Genomic DNA, 7,779 nt, shown 5'->3' on the forward strand with positions numbered 1-7,779 from the left:
CACACACACACACACACACACACACACACACACACACACACACACACACACACACACACACACACACACACACACACACACACACAGACTGGCAGGGACAGAGACAGAGCTGCGCTGTCACACACATTCAGACAGTACTCAGCAAAAAAACCAAACAACAACAACAACAACAGCTGCATATTCAGATGCACAACCTCTATTTTCCTTGTATGCACCTTTTTCACATGACTAAATTCCAAGGTTTTTGTTTTGACATTTCCCTTGTTGCACATTTGTTTGTTTGCTGGCTTCCTTGAACTCACTTATTCACTATTCATAAATTCCCCACAACCTGCCTTCTTAGTTTCTCTAATCCCCATTAGGTATCTGAAATCTTCCTTGGGGGATTAAGTCTCCGACTGTGGTGGAGTTTATCCTTGGTCTGCCAAACACTGACTTGGCAACCTCTCTGTCTACTGTTCAGGAAGGCAGTCATTGGCACAAAGAAGGTTATAGATGTGCTCTTGGCCCCTGTCCAGCACACAAAGGGACTAAGACAGCACATCCACCCTTCCAAACCTGTAAAATGCAACATTTTGTCTACTTGTGCCCAAACTGAAACCAGGGCACAGTTTTGCTATGGAGCATGCTCCATTTACTACTTCAAATGAACTTTTGATTAGCTTCAGTGTTAAGGTTTTATAGAGCAGCAATGTTGCCTCACAACTAAAAGGTTCCTGGATTGAATCTTCTGGTCAGCTGGGATCTTCCTGTGTGCAGTTTGCATGCTATTCCTGTTCGTTCATGGAGTCTCTCCTGGTACTCTGGCTTCTTCCCACTTCTTCTTCCAAAAACATGCATGTTGGGTTAATTTAGGTGGTTACTATTACAGTTTTTTACAGACGCTAGGACACATTTCTCAATACTTAGGTCACTTTTGCAAAACTCTTCACACAATTCTCCTAACTGACCGTCAGCTTGGCAAAGCAGCTCATTTCACATTCAAAATGCACTACAACTACCAAAACACTTCATTCAGGTCTCAAATAACCTCATTCTTCCAGAACACTAGCAAAGGTTGACAGCCGACAAACACACTTTGTCACCCACAAAACAATGACCTAAAAAACACTAACAACATGTAGCATTACACACTGTTTTCTTGTGTAAAACAAGGACACATCTCTGTTTATACTTTCAATATATGTTACTGGAATGAATCAGACATCATGTATTTATGTTTATGTATTTTTATTTTTTTGCACTAAGTAATCCCAAAATACAAGAATTTGTATACACACCATCCACTGATACACATACAATAGTAATGCTAATCTACTCGGTCTCCTCCATTTGGCCACAGGTTCTCATCCACATCACATCTTATGTCATCCAGGGCAACACACCTAGGAAAGAATCTTCTGGCTGCCAGAATTGAAGGAGTTGAACAATTGAAGGAGTAACACCTGTGTAGATGTTCATCTACAATGAGAATCAGCTGTGGCTGGTTAAACTGCATTTTTAGATTTAAAATATGTTTCAATAAAATATTGCTGTTGGATTTTGCTGTCTTTTCAAATTTTGCATTGTGTTATTGTTTTGGCCATAAGTTTAACAGTTTTGAAAACAGTATGTAAGCACATGCAAAATGTCCTGTACGTACAAAGGTTTTTGGCAGTTGTTGTGTCTGAGTGAGAAGATGATTCATGAAATTTGAGAGATGTAGTCATTGAATGCATTTTGTGCCAAAACAATGATAACTGGTCCTCAGTTTAGCCCACATAGACTTCTGTTGTGCTCACTGTGTGAGGACTTTTGCAAACGTGACCTAAGTATTGAGACATGTGTCCTAGCGTCTGTAAAAAACTGTAACTGTAAGGTGAATGGAGTGCTTAAAAATGTATGAAAATAAAGCACTGTATGAACCACTGGCTAAATGTGGCTTGTAGTCTAAAGCATTTTACAGTTACAGGTGAGATTTTAGCAATAAATATATTTACTATAATAATAGTAAATACTATACTATTATATTAGTATATTTACTGTAACACAATATATTATAATATACTATGATATATTCACTGCATCTTATTAAACCTAATCCCAAATAATGTTCTTAGGTACAAAACCAAACAAACAAAAATCATGAATATTTTATAATCGACTCTATTTCAATATAATTGTGAAGTTGGAGGCAATGCTGGCTCTGGGTTATTTTCTCTCTGTTTCACCTACTAAAAATTGTATTTTTACAACCACAATGTTACTGGCACAAATTCCCAGAAGTCTTGTGGAAAACACAATAAAAGACATTTTTGTCTGCTATCATTTGCAGTTGCTCATTAATATTACAATGACCTGGGTGAGGGATGGGAAATTTTCCATTTGCTGAAGAAAATATTATGGATGTCAAGTAAAAAGTTGTGCATAATCTCTATGTATAAGGAAATCTGCTTTCTGTTATTTGGCTTCATGTTTGATCAGCGGAGGTGTGACAGCTTCGAAGTAAAACTTTTGTCTTCATGCTTGATGCTATAATATCATGAAATACAAACTTAATGTGAAAATTTTCCATTTAAATGTAAGTTATTTAATTTGACACTTTTATAGTTTTTTACTCACAAAAGTAGTGGGGATACACACATGTTACTGTAGTCACGGTGTGCCACTTAAGGTAGACCCTTAGAAATAGGTAGAAATAGACTGTGACTCTTAGAAACAGACATGTGAAGCATTAAAGTAGATCAAACAGTCAAAAAATGACTAACGAAATGCACTGCTTGCAAACTAATATTTTTATACACAAAAGATTAAGTAGTTTACACAAAGACAGGTTTACATAATGAGCAGATGCAAAAATTGAACTTTTTTTAAAGTTAAGTCCACTTGGCTCATGTCTGTGTTATGTAAGAGCACTAAGTATGCAGTAGGCAAGCAGGCTGGAAAATCTTTTTCAGCCTCGGTTGGGCATGCTGACAGAAAAGCCCTGAAATTCACCTCTGACTCCTGCTTTTGTCTTTCATCACTCAAATCCTCAGGGCAGAGCAATCAGAGGTGTAAAAAGGTTGTTGATATTCTAGACATATGCTGACTTTCACAGAAACTCAAGCAGAAACACAGACTCTCCCCACAGAACGGCAGCACAGTAGCATGATGTAATTTTCTCAGGGGATCAGGTCATCAGTATGCTTTCTTCACAGACTGTTGCAGATGTTAAGGACTGTATAGCATTATAGCTAAGTATGTCTCAGACGCATTACAACATAAATAATACCAAAAAACCCAAAACATGGCTTTTTTAATTACTTACGATTTGGCACCTTATGTCATTGTGTTTTTTTCATTTTAAATGTCACTTATATTGAACAACCCGTGTTTAGGGAAGGCATTTTAAACCAGCTGTTTAAATTACCTGCAAAGTGAAGGGTAGATCATCTGGTGAGCAGGCCTTAGCCCATGTAGGGCACCTGGTTGTGGGTGGTTTCCATGAGGCCATGGAGCAAGACTTTTGATCGGTCTTTAAATGATTCTGGCAAACTCAGGTGACTCAGGAGGAGGAAGCGGTGCTTTTCGCACTGTGCACTGTAATTGGGTGCTGCTGACTTCAGCTGAGGATATATCACACTGACTTGCCTCCTGTAGAGGAAACAGACAAAGGGGATGACCTGCCCGTCACTGGGATGAAGTCACTCGGGTAGATAAACAACTCCTGGCAGGGTGGACGAGAGTCGCCCCAATTTTCTTTAGACTTTGGTTGTTCTGGCACTGTCTTGGCTGATATGCCTCTAAAATGTTTCTCTGAAGTCAAGGACAGAGTTTCTGGATTGGCAGACTCAGGTGGTAGTTGTTCTTTTTCAGAAGGAAGACTAGAGAGTTTATTCTAATTTCAGGGTGATCACACTTCACGGTGAGAAGGTCTGTATTTGGATACCGGTGAGGAGAGTTCTCCTGCTGGTCGAACCTTAGATTCAGGAGGAACAATGACACTGTGGATCATAGATCAGCTCTTGTGGATATTGGATGGCGAATGGTATTTTGCCTGTTAGTCTATATGTGTTTTGTGGACTTCATAGAGGCAGGGTAGCAGGGTACACTCAGGACGAGTCAACAGTTTATCAATATATCTCTAATTACTAAATTAAAGACATATAATAATGAACTGACTCCTTGGATAATTTTTTGTTGTCACTTATTTGAACAGCTATTTTAAAGTTGTAGCTCATGTTTATAAAACTTGTCAATAATAATGTAAATAAGACAAATTGTTGTAATAACAACAGTTATTACTATTGATTAACAGAAACTTTCATTGTTTAAGAGTAATTGACATAATTGACTAAAGTTTAATTCATTATTAATTCATTATTTACAATTAATTGTGGTATATTGTAAAAATTACATCTTGTATTGCAATATTTGTGTAGTGAGAAACTGTTGTTGTAACTGTGAAATAGCAGTTTCATGCAAATCAATATGCTGCCAGTTGTTTGCTGTAGCTTCACAGACATTTTTTATAGTATAGTCCAGGGCAAAACCACACTGCCAAAAGACTAAACAGACTAGCTAAGCTCTCCTGTGTCCCACAGAAACCTTGTCAAGTTTGTGGCAGGTGCACCAACTTGGAATTTAGATTTGGAATCCTGTAATATGTCCGAGATCTACATGAGATTCCCTGAAGCTATGTTGAGACTGATAGATGGTGAAGGCGTCGTGGTGCTTCCTCAGGAGGTGTGGGGAGCATGTATTGAATTTTGTTTCAACCTTTACAAATCACACAAGCCTGCTGAGCAATGTCCATACCACTGGTGCAGCTGATGACTGAAAAGAGAGAAATACTTTATATCATCATTTCATAGTAACTGCTTAGTTACGTAGCACCATTGGCTTTTACATCACCTTGAAGAACATCCCAGCAACAACCCCAGTAACAAATCCCCAAGTGCAGAATAAAATCTTTAGCATCAGACGTTTGGTAGTGCACACAAACATGAAAAAGTTTACTTCAAAACTTGAGAGCAAGAGGCTGCACAAAACATTTGAAAGGCAATCTTAGCTCTTAGCACATCTCATGAAATCCAGGGTTTGGAAAGCACTTTAAAAGCAGGATAACTATATGGCATTAAACCCAAACCATCCAGGAGTCACAATACAAGAACTAACCTCTAGTAGTTTTGATATTTGAGAAAGAAGATACTTCTTTCTTTATGACGTTACATGTAGTTCAAGGTCATGGTTTCCACAGAGTATTATACCGCTAGGACCAAATGCCCTGTGATCACCTGTACTGCACATAGAACAGACACAAGTTTCCCATCATCAGTCAGAGTCAGTGTTGAACAAGGCGTCTGTGACATACATGCTGGGTCGAGCTTTCACTGCAAAATACAAGCACACATATCCATATGACAGCATGCTTTACTCTACAAGGGCTGGGATGAAATACAGAGGGCAATGTTTTCTAAACGCTTTAATGGGACTAATAAAGTAAAACTGCCATTTAAGCTTTGCAGCTCTATGGATACCAAAACTATGACTTGACTCATTGTCCATATGTCTGCAAATATTATATAAGTTGCCACAAAATTCAGTGTTACATGTATGTAACATGGCAAAGACAATCTGCCTTACAAATTGGTCACTAACACAGAATGGTAGTGAGAGTAACATTCAACAGTAGACATCACTGTTAACATGTGTTAAGTACATGACTGCAAATCTTTCTTAGTCCCCTCTCACACACATGCACAAAAGAAATAAACCATTATCCAACACAAGGTTATTAGGCTACTATTAGGCTACTATTAGACCACTAACAACACAAGGTGTTATTAGTACCATTAAGGGACTAAGTCTGTATACTGTTAATGCACAGATTTAGTCCCTTAATGTTACTAACAACACCGAAAATAATAAATATACAAATAACCATCTAATTTTACTATTGTTCTATTAGGAAGGAACAAAAAAACTTGGCACTAAACAGCTACTACCATGCTTGTTGCAGTTTCCAGGTAGTCACAGACTCATTCAGTAACACAAAAGTTTTTATGAGACCAAGGTGAACGGAGAATGATTTTTCTCGCCGTCTCCTTCCCTAGTCTTTGTGACTCATCTCTAATGCTTCTAAGCAAGATTAATAGAGTTCACCTCCCATCCCAGTGGCTCCTGTGCATCTGCAACATGCACAATCAAACACCATAGATACCAAGGTCCACACAAATCACTTTGCAGATTTTGGGCTGAAGAAATCCATCACACAGACAGACAAAGACATAGTCCTTTAATTCTGTCTTTGACGCTTTCGCCAATCCTAATAGTCATTAAGCCCTGTGCATTGCGAAATGGGAACTTGCTGTTTTGCCTAATTAAACCATTCTCTTTTCAAGGGTGGTTGTTTCTTTTTCATTTGTATTGAGTTGGGAATCTTCTTGGATGATTACTTAAGTACCTGGAACTCCACTGCATCCTAATGGTGATGATGAGAAGTAATCACTGAAGGTTAATAAGGGTGTACAGCACTAATCAGGGCAAGTCTGTCTGGTAGAACATTCACTGCCTCCTGGCTTCTTATTAACAAAGTCATCAAGTAAAGAAGAATAAAACCCAACTTTTGCAGGCTAATTTTTTTTTAACAGAATGGCATTATTGGAGGCTGCTGATATGACTAAACTGTAATCACTTTTCTTTTATAGACTTTTATAGTCTATAGAAAGCAAATGACTATTATCAGCCAAAGGGAACATCCCATTTTCAGTTTTTCCCTTTGAGTGCTTTTCATTTTTGCTGTATACGTCATGCTGTTTCAAAGTCTCACATCAATAAGACTGAAGCTTCTTATTTTCTGTCGCATCTGTGCTTTTCCTCTTTCCACTGTCACTCCTGAGTCCACAGATATCAACAAAAATATGCAACAAGCAAAAGTAGTAGTATAATAGCACTGATGCCACCACCTGTGTCATGCATTTAAGGTGGTTCATAGGACCAAAGATATGCAGTCCTCTAACACCTTTCACAGACAAGTATGAAAGTACTTCTGTGTAAGACAGTCTGCTGCCACAGGGGTTACTCGCCAGCTTTGGCAATGTGGGGAGTGACTTTGACAAGATCAAATGTAACTCAGGGAGAGCTGGCTGTCCTTTTGTAGTAGAGGTGAGCTACTGATGACTGTTAAGGAAAGCAGCAGACAGAGTAATGGTCTGAGGTGATGGTGGGTGAGAGACTTGGCACCGATCACACTGTCACTTTTAAATGGTGAGATGCTTCTGCAGTATCCACAGCAACGCCGGCCAACGGGACAGAGGCAGGCAAGCTTAAATTTCTCTTCACTGTTTGCAACATAGGACTATTTGGCATAATGTGGATCTACATTATGCTCTAATTGCTAACATGCACGTCTACATTATGCCAAAGGCTCCTATTTTATTTATATGGGCAGGGACGTTTGTACGTGTGTGGGATTTTATGAGCACAGTATGTTTCTATTTTTTCAAGCAGTGCTTTGAGATGGCTTGTTTCCCTCTGAATATGCATTACTCATTATTTTCTTTACATAGAAACGCTGCCATGAGTGATATGTGGACTAATGAACACATTACAGCCAATATGGAGAATTCAAGTGGGAATACTGGTCAGGGAGAATTGTTCTATTTCAGTATGAGGAGTCTGAGTAAATTTTACACTTTGGCAGATAGGACAATGTCAAAATCCATCAGTCATATCCCAGCGTGCCCCGTGTGACCATGCTAAGTCAATGTCTCTTACTCTTGTCATTTCCTTGACAAAGAAGATAGATAGATAGAT

Source organism: Pundamilia nyererei, unplaced genomic scaffold (assembly GCF_000239375.1).
Source record: "Pundamilia nyererei isolate P.nyererei 1_Seehausen unplaced genomic scaffold, PunNye1.0 scaffold00047, whole genome shotgun sequence".
NCBI lineage: Eukaryota > Metazoa > Chordata > Actinopteri > Cichliformes > Cichlidae > Pundamilia > Pundamilia nyererei.